At 40.3% G+C, this 12053-nt stretch overlaps 1 protein-coding gene across 9 annotated transcripts in view; it reads left to right on the top strand.

The window, feature by feature from the left end:
- Window positions 1–12053, top strand: part of PPP2R5C (protein phosphatase 2 regulatory subunit B'gamma) — a 78065-nt gene that overhangs the window by 16105 nt on the left and 49907 nt on the right. The gene's annotated exons all lie outside the window — the stretch shown is intronic.

Below are 12053 nucleotides of genomic sequence, written 5' to 3' on the forward strand. Positions count from 1 at the left end.
TGCCCGTCCTTCAACTGACAGAGACAAAGGCAGAATTTAGAGCAAAGTTTGCTGTGATGTGAGCTAGAAGCAAAAGCAGCAAGCGGAGGGTCAGCGAGCAATGTTTGATTTCTGTTTGAATCCAAGGCTGTGGCTAGGGGAGAAGCAAGACTCTTTTGAGGTGTTGATGCTGTGAACCCCTCCTCCATTGTATGCTTAGGTTGCATATGTGTGTAAATAAACCATATATCATTAAGACACCACAGTCTGCTGTCCTCATTCTGAAAGGAGAAACAAACCCTGCATAAGTGCATGGAACCCCTGGAATCTTGCATCACTCAGAGATTGGGCTGGATTGCAACAACATGAATTTGCTGGTGTAATAATCATAATAATTTATTTATTTCTGCCCCGCCCATCTGGCTGGGTTTCCCCTGCCACTCCGGGCAGCTCCCAACAGAATACTAAAAACACAATAAATTATCAAACAGGGCTGCTTTCAGATGTCTTATAAAAGTCAGATAGTTGTTTATTTCCTTGACATCTGATGGGAGGGTGTTCCACAGGGTGTGCGCCACTACCAAGAAGGCACTCTGCCTGGTTCCCTCTGATGTGAGAATCACTGGTGCATTCCACTCCTGGCATGGCAGGAAGGAAATAAGCCATAGACTGGCTTGCTATGTGCAAGTCATGTAACAACAAACCAGTCTGGGTAGAATCAAAGTCCCTGCAAATTCAGTACCATACATTCCCCAAGGTGCACACTGTGACCACCACCTTCTTGAGCCCTAAGGAGACAGAAAAAAAGTTTGTTTTCCCACAAACACACTAGGCTAGTACACCCGAAGCTAATGCTTTCTCTGAGCGGTCTAGACAGGCTACAGACTGGGATATAATGTGTCAGTGCACTGTCATCTTTTGAAAGAAGAAAGCCATTCCTAAAGTGTATCGCACTTTATTGATTTCTCAGGAAGCTGTGTATAGGATTGCAGCTGCAGTGCAAATGCAGTCTCTCTTGAACAGCCATCAAAAGTCATGTAGATGTACGTATATGTAACTGAAAAAGCTTACATGCCATAAGTACAAAAAATCTAAGCAGTTGGGATATTTCCTTACCCCTGTCTCTGGTGGCAAAATGGGGGTTTATACTTGGAATTTCTCATTTTTATAAACTGGCAAGATTGTCCTAACAAACCAGGAGAAGCACTTTCCCTCTTTCTAAAGCCTGCAAAGTTCATTTAAAGAAAAAGTCATGGATTTCAACCTGTGTGCTCCCCTGAAGTATTTATTATAACTTGGGTTTCTGTGACCTCTTCCTGAACTTCATCTCTATTCAGTCTTTAACTTGCAAGCAATAATTTGATAATTAGTTGCTTCCTTTCTTTGACCTAATTGAACATCTTTACCAGCACACTTAATTTCTGTTTACATAAGCTGCTCATTATGCAAGGGCTTGCCCCATTGCTAGGCCATATTTCTGCACATTGACCCAACACTTGGACATTGTCTTAATAGCTCTTCAGGCCAATTGTTAACCATGCTTGTGTCCTTAGGGGGTGTGGAGCTATTTTAATAATCATTCCCTGTCCTAAGAAAACAGTTTTTTAAGAAGATTTTTGTTCAACTCCTATTCTTCTGAGTTTTCTAGGCTTCCTGCGGGAGTCAAGAATGTATGTGCTGCACACAAATCAAAGCAGGAAAGAGGAATGCATGTGGCCCAGGCAGTCAAATTCTGAGTCAAGAACCTGTGCAAATTATGCAAATTGAGGAAATGTTCGTTGCATTATTGTGGCTTTGATCACAGAGAGAGGCAAGAAGGTCTGCAGAGTAGTACAACCAGCCCATTAGAAATCCTGTTCACCTGCTCATTGCCTTCTGAAATCTTAGCAGGTGGCTTGCCCGCAATTTCAAGTATACCTTCATTTCCATATGGTCTAGAATCTGTGGCCTTTTAAATGTGGTGGGGTTGTTTTTGTTTGTTACTATGTGATGCATTTTTGTGTTTTATATTGTAAATCATCCTGTGATCCTTGGGTGAAGGACAGTATAGAAATCAAATAAATAAATATAAATAACATTTTTTTTAACGAGAGCTACGATTCTAAATGAGCTAAATTCTGTACTCTTCTAGAATTGTGCCCCATACATTGCACTTGCAAAGTTTGTGTGAAGCTGTACCTAACATTCAGGTATACATTTTGGTTTCAGTGAAATTACCAAAATTGCCAAGCCGTTGTAATAACTTCAGTAATTCTTTCAAGACAACAATGCCCATTTACACCACAAAAAACTCATAACCCACCTACTCTCAGCAGCCAGAAACATCATAACCAGACACTGGAGAGACCTGTCAGGAGTAAGCATGGACCAATGGTACCAAGTAGTATGGGAAACAGCCTTACTAGAAAAATTAACCAATAAGCTGAAACTAACACGGGGACAAATAGAAGAAGATGCCTTCACCCTGGTATGGCTCCCCTTTATCACATACACAGCCCAACAAAACAACGACAAGAATCTACCAGTGGCATATGAATCAATACAATATGTCTAACCTGATCCAAAACATCCACCCGCCCCACCCACACATGAAAACAAAGTTCACCAGAGCCAATCACAAGCAAGCAACCACACCCTAGACCAGTGGTATCCAAACTTTTTTTCAAAGAGGGCCCGATTGGATGAAGTGAAGGGCCGTAAGGGCCAACCAAAGTTGTTAACCCTTTTTTAGGATTGAAGTTGTTGATCTTTTTTTAGGGTTGAAGTTGTTGAGGTTTTTTAGGATTTTACCCCAGGAAATAAACTGCCACAGGGGCCAGATTAAACCGACCAGCGGGCCAGACTGGGCCCCCGAAAAGGACTTTGGATATGCCTGCCCTAGACCAACCCCAACCTCTCTCACCAGCTAAGGAACACAAGCGAATAGCAAAGAGAACCTGCACAAACAACGCTGACACAAAACCCCACACATTAAGTAAAATTTAAAACATCACCACCTGACCCCACCCCCATCCACCATGGTCCCCTCCACCTCTCCCCCCTTTTTTTCCTAATGTAACACTAATGTCTGAACAAATTAAACTGACCTGTAGAAAATGTAACTTGAAAAAAGAGACATTGCACATACTTTTGTAAACCAAGAAACCTTTAATAAAAAAATACCAAAGAAAAACTTAAGTAATTTTAAATCAGGAGTGCCAATAAAAATGTTTTGTGTGGATTTGCTGTATTTTATTTTTATCCACTGCCAAGTGTGTGTGTGTGTGTGTGTGTGTGTGAGAGAGAGAGAGAGAGAGAGAGAGAGAGAGAGAGAGAGAGAAAGAAATTGTAAATTTCTTCGGGTGTTTGGCAAATAGGTGTTACATAAATCCAATAAATTAAATAAATAACAACAAATATAAGCAGTATATTTCTTCTCTGCTCTTGCAGTCTTTAGAACAGGGTTTCCCAAATTTGGGTCTCCAGCTGTTTTTGGACCACAACTCCCATCCTCCCTAGCTAGCAGGACTAGTGGTCAGGGGTGATGGGAACCGTAGTCCAAAAGTTTGGGAAACCCTGCTTTAGGGCAAGGATGGTAAAAGGCTAGGCACAAATCTGGTGTGGCCCTTGAAATGTTGATTCGGGAGCCTAGAAATAAGAAATACATTTTCTACCTTATTTTCTACCTTATTTCTACCATAGGCCTCTCAGTCTGAAAACAAGCAGCCGTCAACCTTTTCTGTAGGTTCATGTCCTTTCGGATATACATGTAGACTGAAACTCCATATGGTTCAAATTTTTAAAAGGGAGTTTTACCAAATGTGGCTTTATTATTGTAACCTGTGGCATTTTATCAGTTTTATTGGACCTTTGTATGTTTCTGATGTGGTGTAGTACTTGGTTTTTAAAAGGTTTTTATAGAGTGCTACTGATTTCGATTGTTTTGATTAGGTTGCATATATTTATTTGTATTGGGAATAATGATGGATGGCTACCCCTGTGGATTTTTGTAACTGAAATTGCTTGATATTAATATTTAGTCATGTCCTATGAGCTCAAGAGTTGGACCTCAATATTGCAATAAATGGCTCTGCTTTGTGGATTATTTTAAGATGCTAAATAACTGTCAAATACTCATTCATACAGATAACCAGATACGGTGTTTTTTATATAAATAAAGTTACACCTGCCACATTCCCCACCCCCAGGCATTTCTGGATTTTTTCAAGCCCTCTCTACTTCTATTTCTTTTTTGCAGCCATAACTTTTGCAGTTAATCTCATTATTCTAAAATGCTGCTTTTCTTACTCAGATTGTTTATAACAACCATCCAAACATGTTACGGTTGATACCTGCTCATCTTGTCACATATGCGTCAGTTCCTGTTTCCCACTATACAGTTCTTTGATTTAAGAAGATTTTGGAAGTTGTTTTCCAATTGTAAACTTGGAACACTTGAAAAAAGAACAGGCTTCACAGGGCTGTAAAAAACCCCACAGTATAGTTATTTAAGCTATTTTTAGAATCAGGACTTCTAGATCTGCACATAGAGCTGACTAATTTTCTCATGGGTCTTAATAAAATAAGCGAATCTGGCCATCTTTGAGTTTTTGAACTAGGAAAATATCGTTAGGAATATGAATCTTAAGTATGGGACTAACCTTATATAACTTGGAAGGAAAGAAGGAAAAAAATCCAGCCTCTGACATCAAAGCCCCCACTTTCTAGAAAATGGCAGTTCAATAAATATGAAGGTAGTTGGTACACAGAGGTCAGAAATGATCTGTTAAACAACAAGTAATATTCAGCTTAAAGAGGTAAAATGTCCCACTTTGAGAACAGTTTTCAGATTTCCTTAGGCCATGGGTGAGGGACCTCTAACCAAAGGACAGTCTTGGCTCACCAAGGGGTCCTGTTTGGCCCTCTACCATTTCCCAAAAACTCTAGCCACCTACCAACCAGCTGATGTCACTTTCATGGGCAGGTGACACCAGCTGATGGATGGCACGGGGTTCAATTCTATATTGGCTGCATGTACCAGTTCTCGAAGCTACCAGCATGAGTTTGACCAAACTGCGGGAGGCAGTGGAAGACAGGAGTGCCTGGCGTGCTCTGGTCCAGGGGGTCACGAAGAGTCGGACACGACTAAACGACTATAAACAACAGCAACCAGTTCCCCAAAGGAAACTGGCGCTCACACAATCAAAACATCAGGATTTAACCCCTGCTCATCAGCTGCTGAGTGGGAGTTAAATCCTGCTCAGACTCCTGCAGAGAGCAGGATTGAAGCCTGTGCTCATCAGCTGTAAATTTTAAGCAGTGTGCCTCCGATTGCCACTTACTGGGGGCAGCAGGAAAGCTGTTGCCTTTGTTCCCCATTTGTGGACTTCTCAGAAGCATCTGCTTGGCTCTGGAAAACTGGATGGTGTTTTATTTGGCTATTTATATCCTGCCTTTCAACAAGTTACCAGGGCAGCTTATCAGTATGCTGGACTGGACTGATCCAGCAGGGCACTTCAGTGTTCAAGAAAAGATGTGGGGGAATATCTCTGCACTTTTAACCCACTGCAGCTGAGCTGCTGCATGGGATCATACATATTTGTACCCTTCCTATCTTTCCATGAACTTCAATGTACATAGCTCAATGGATGCTTGGGGAATGGGACACGCTGCTGCTGCCTCCCCCACTCCCCAAAGTATTTCATGGCTTCCTTCTCATGGTCAGTGGAACGCATGCAGAAAAGCTGTATGATAATGCAGCATTTCTGCTCTGAGCAAGTTCAGTAATAGTATTCCTTTTTACGGAATTTTGGAGTGGAGGAAACCTCCATGTCTGCATTATAAGTAACACAGGTGAGATTAATATCCACCATCAGAGGAGTGTCCTTTTGATTGTTGCTTCCTTCCATTATATTTCTATGCTGCTTTTCACTCTCACAAGTCAGAAAGTGGCTTGCGTAAAATAAATAACAACATAATAGAACATCACAGTTACAACATAAATCATATGAAATAATTAACAAATCATCAGTAAAAACAACCACCTTCTATAAAACATTATTAACAGAGCAGCTTAAAAAAATAGGCTAAACACCACAGCCACAAGAAAAGCCATATTGTAAAATTCACAAAGCATTAAACAGCACCCATAATCCACAAAACAATATTAACAACATTAACAAGCTAACCATCAAAAACAAAGTGCTGTTGAATTCACACACACACAAAATCACACAGTCACACAATCCCCACAACCATGGGTTGTAGTCTTCCACTTTGTTCATCAAAATACACATACACATAATGGCCATGGCAGCAGTTCCCTTCTGAAAGCTCCTAGGGCTGGAGGGTGGGGCAGGGCAAGTGGAAAAAGCCCTTGCCTGATGGTCAACAGAGAGTCCCATTCCCCTCACATACCCTATGTGTCAGTGTAGCTAACCGCGTATTTCTGATTGCAGTATTGCTATTAGAGCAGTAGCATTTGCATTGTCGTTATAATGGTTATTCCAACACTGGTGTTTAGGGTTAGTGTGTATTTAACCAGATAAATATGTATTGATCATATATGCAGCCAAAGAATGTCTGTTCATGCTAATGCTATGGGTGGCCGGATGCAATTTCTCAACAACTCCTTGCAACCTTTTTAGGAACATGAGTAAAAATAAAATAAATAAAAATGCTTGCCTCTTGACCAAGCCTTGAGTGTACCTAATCCAGTAAGTGCTGTGATCCCAGATGTGATCAAACCAGCTGCCCAGGGAACTTCCCAAGCAAAGAAAAATGGCGATAGCCACCCGCTTGCATGTCCCATGTATCTGATATCCGGAGAGATACTGCCTCTGAATATGGGGGATGTCTTTGGCTATAGAGATAATTCTAATTTTCATTAACTTGTCTTGGTCTCTGGATTAGGTGGCTGTAAACAGAACATTATCACAACTTTTAGATAATAAATTATTTTTGTTAATGTGTAGTACTTTATGCCAGTCCGCAACTAACTACTAATTTTATTGAACGGCCCCAAGTTTTAGTGTCAGGGAAAAGAGACCCATATTCCCCTCTCCCCCCCCCTACACATTCAGCTTTAGCAGTCCTTCCTCCCTCGAACTTAAATGGTAATTTAAGTGTAGTATAATGGTTAGAGTGTTAGATTAAGACCTGGGTGACCAGGGTTCAAATCCCCACTCAGCCATGAAGCTCACTTGGGCCAGTCATTCACTCTCAGACTAACCTACCTCTCAGGGTTATTGTGAGGAAAAGATGGGGAGGAAGAGAACTGTATGCCACCTTGAGCTCCTTAGAAGAAAGGTGGGATATAAATGTCATACATAAATATCCTCACAACAATTTAGCCTCTTTTTTTGTAGGAAAGGTGTTTATTTTTGTTGCACTGCACATTTTACTAGTTTAAGTTGATTCCTGCAGAGAAGGATGACAAGGAGGTTTGTATAATATCCGGAGGATGTTTCAAATTATACTATATATTTGTATTAAGTCGCTAGTTGCAGTTTTCACATTTGTTAGTCACTGTAATCAACAATGTAGTCCAGATCTTTCTGCATTAGGCTGAACAGAGCTACTCAAAACATCTCAAAATGTGCCAACACAGACATGTATATATAGTAGTGGATATATTTTTTACTATCTTTCCTAAAATGTTAAGAGCAAGTTGCAGACTTCACCTTTTAAAATACATTTTACATTGCTTGGCTTTTGTTTGTTCAATCTGTCATTCCAGACAAGTGTCGAATTTGTGTGAATGTGTGTTTTAGCTCTAGCTTCATTAAGGGTAAGCAAATTGAGGAGTCTTGTATTTAGATTCCAGACACTAACAGTCAAATTAAAATACAACATTGTTTTTTGTAACACGTTTTTTACTTGTATCAAGATCCCTGTTTTCTTATCAGGCATCATTGTTTAGAATAAACTCTGGGAATTGACAAATTGTGCCCACTTAATTTGTTGCCCCAGAATACCAACATTGGCAGGGTTCAGATGATATTTCCCTAGCTTCATCAACCATGATTTTTATTATCATTTGGCTTGTATGCCCCTTGCTTATCCAAGCCCTTGCATACAAATATTCTTCATTCTTTGCTTGTCTTAATCTAGAGTTTCCCATTGTATCCAGCTGGAGAACTCTAGTTAATGACTGTTAACCATCGTAATAAGCCAGGATCTGTTTTCTGTGCAAATGATAGATTCTAAGTTAATCTACTTAGCAGAATTGGAAAAGGGTGGGTTTGTTATATACAGATTGGTAAGACTATGTTTGCTCAGGAATCTGAAAATTTGTTAATGCTGTCTAAAAGGTTTCTGATCCAACAATTAAGAAATATTTTCCAGGTTCCCTCCCTGAAGCAGAAATGTAATTTCTACTATCAAATGCTGATGGGCCTGGTGAAAGGGGAGCTCTTATAAGGCTGGGATGCAGTTCCAGTGAAATAAACTTCTGGTGCTATTTCAGCATAATGATTTTTTGTAGTGAAACCTGCATTTCATTAATGCTGGTTGTTATTCATGTTGTATCTCCAGAATTATAAGCATAGTAATCAAATTGACTTCCTTGATACCTTTGCTTCCTTCCATATTGGGTATTAATAAACCTACCCATCATCCTGGGGGCCTGGTTTTGCTAGTGGCACTTGGTGTATTATATTCAATTAGAATTATGCTCCAAAGACCATTTGCCAAAATATTTAGATATACAGTAAGCCAAGGTTTGCCATAGTGTACATTCAATAGGGAACTGCAGAATATTGTAGCTCCTGATGAGTGTAATTAAACGCTACATGTGTCTTTACAAATGTATTTGATATTTATACTTCACATTTTTAGGCATGAAAATGTTTCAAGCCTGTATCTGAAATTATCCTTTCCTTAAATTAGCTTAAAATTGATGTAGGCTGAACACTCTGAAAGGAGATAATATCTGAATGATCCAGGAATGAAATTGATCTTGTCTCTTTACACAGCTTACTAGTTGAGCCTTCTAAAGTTAATTTCACTGTAATTGGTATACAAACAATAAACGAATACTGAAGGAAGAGAAGAGCAAGCAAGACACAACAGACTTTCTTCTCGTGTTCAGAGAAGTTCTATTTTACTTATTCTCCTAATTAGTGCAAGGATTAGCTTTTGCCCAGTGGGATTTCCCTCCTTCTATGTGTGCCATGTGCTGTCCCTAAATCTTCTCCAGAGGGTAAGGGGACCCCTCCAGAACAGATTTAGGGGGTGCATGGGGGAGAAAAGGGGAAGAATGTTCCATTGCGCAAGGATAAATCCTTGCAGCACCGACTGAACATTTTGCATAACACTACACTGAATACAGCCTGTTGGCTCTTGTCAAACAAGCAATTTAATGCATTCATCAATTACCTATTTGTGTTTTAAGGTGGTTTTACTGGGGTTTGCCTCAAATGACTAGAGTACTGTTCCTTTTCCTCACTTGAAGTAGATAAGTTTCAAGCTGACCAGTTGATTCAGTTCAGATTGAGGCACATTTGCTCCTATATATGAGTTAGTCTATGACAATCCTACTAGTACAATATTATATTTTGGAGCTTGTATGAACTTCTCTATCACCCCCCTTTCCAAGCCAGCCTACTACATACTGGATTTTTTTGTTGTTGAGAAAACTGGTTAGCTCAGTTGGTTAAAGCGTGGTGCTGATAATGCTAAGGTTGCAGGTTTGATCCCCATATGGGACAGCTGCGTGTTCCTGCATTTCAAGGGGTTGGACTAGATGATCCTCAGGGTCCCTTCCAACTCTACGATTCTGTGGCATTGAAGTGGGCCTATAATCCCCTTGTATTATTCCTGATGTACTGTGCTTTGCATCTGGTCCTGGTTTTATAAAGCTGAGTCCTTATGAGAATTGACGCATATCTGACTTGCACTGTGAATACGGTTCACAAGGATCCATCAACAACCAATGCAATACATTTCCTGGAGAAATAGGTAGTGTATAGAAACTTGGGAAGGGACAGATGCCAAGAGCGTTATAGACACTAAATTCATTAATGAGCGACTCTCAACCCTTCGAATAAAGCTCACCAAAAACCAACAGGCTACTATTATAAGCGCTTATGCACCAACACTGGATGCCGAAGAAGACATTAAAAAATAAATTTACTCTCAGCTGGATACCGTCCTATCAGAGACACCTAAGAAAGATAAAATTATCCTCCTGGGTGATTTTAATGCAAGAGTTGGGCGAGATTTCAATCTATGGCCTGGGACTATTGGGAAAGAAGGAGTTGGCAACAGCAACCAGAACGGAATCTTACTTTTAATGATATGGTTCTTCAATGATTCTTCAGCTTTGTTGGACTGGTCATGTTGTGCGGATGCCTGATGGATCGTCTTCCAAAGCAACTATTCTATTCTGAACTTTAAAATGGAAAGCGTAATGCTGGTGGTCAACAAAAGAGGTTTAAAGACTGTCTGAAGGCAAATCTTAAAAAATGTATAAAAAAAGTATAAACACTGACAACTGGGAAACACTGGCCTGCGAGCATTCCAGTTGGAGAACAGCCTTTACCAAAGGTGTCATGGGCTTTGAAGACACTCGAACTCAGGACAAGAGGGAGAAACGTGCTAAGAGGAAGGCACACTTGGCAAATCCACACCGTCATCAACTCCCGCCCGGAAACCAATGTCCCCACTGTGGAAGGACGTGTGGATCCAGAATTGGCCTCCACAGTCACTTACGGACTCATTGTTAAAACCGTGTTTATGGAAGACAATCTTACTCGGCTATGAGTGATCGCCAAAGAAGAAGAAGTTCTGGATGATAAAATTTCAGGAACTATCCAAATTTGCATTCTAATGAACGGACCTTTTCTGCAACTTGCATTTTGGGTGAATCTTGTAATACAGTGGTACCTCGGTTTACGAACTTAATCCGTTTTGGAAGTCCGTTCTTAAACAGAAACCATCCTTAAACCAAGGCGTGCTTCCCCTAATGAGGCCTCCCGCCTCCAGTGCCCTTCCACCGTTTGGATTCCGTTCTTAGACCGAGGTAAAGTTCTCAAACCAAGACACTATTTCCGTTTTTGCGTAGTTTGTAAACCAAATCGTTCTTAAACTGGACTGTTCTTAAACCGAGGTACCACTGTACAATAAGCCTGCAACTTACACAGGGGTTACATTCCAGGGATCATGCCTAAAGCCATAATCCCGTATAGTCAAAACACAATGAGTTCAACAGCAAACAGGATTGCCAAAGTCTTCTTTCCCAGATCCTTGCCCGCTTTTTGTTTTTTATTTTTTTGCCAAGCACATAAAGTCGAATACACACATGGTAAATGATTGTAAGTTGGTGTAGCGGTTAGCATGTTGGACTAGGACCTCAAAGAAACCAGTGTTCAAATCCTCACTTGGCCATGAAACTCAATGGGTGATCTTGGCCAGTCGATGCCTCTCAGCCTGACCTACCTCACAGGGTTGTTGTGAGGATAAAATGGAGCGGGGGCATGTGTACTTGAGGTCCTTGGAGAAAAAAGTGGGATATAAATGCAATAAACAAATTACTAATAAATAAATAAATAATAGTGGAGCATGGGGATTGTGTTGGGGTCCTGTAGCAAACCTCTAGTGTGATGCTTTGAATGTATTTTTTTTTAAGTGTATGATGAAATTTAATATAATTGCTGCTTGCAAACTTTTAAAAGTTTTTTTGTGTGTGTGTGTGTGTGCATGCACGCACACGTACATTGTGTGCCTTTTGGGGGGAAGAGCTAAAATATTTCTATTCGTGCTAAAGCAATCATAAGGCAAATAGCACAGAGCCCATGCACACAGTTTGCAGGCTTGTGCAGTTCATTTTGAAGAAGAAAGGGGAAACATTTAATGCATTCATGAAATACTGCTGAAATAGAAAATTGAGACAGTGCATCTATTTGTGGATCTTTGCTGGCTGATAACACAAATAGACTCTGAAAAAATCCTAGCACTCCTTTTGTGAAGTGAAAGTTAACTCCATGATATGCTTGTTTGTTCGGAAGGTTTAGTGCTTGTATTTTCAAACAGTAGTCTGGGCATTCATTTACTAATGATGAATGGAAGTAGAAGAGAGCTGACAAATGTACAAG

Source organism: Podarcis filfolensis (assembly GCF_964270895.1).
Source record: "Podarcis filfolensis genome assembly, chromosome: 1".
Classification (NCBI taxonomy): domain Eukaryota; kingdom Metazoa; phylum Chordata; class Lepidosauria; order Squamata; family Lacertidae; genus Podarcis; species Podarcis filfolensis.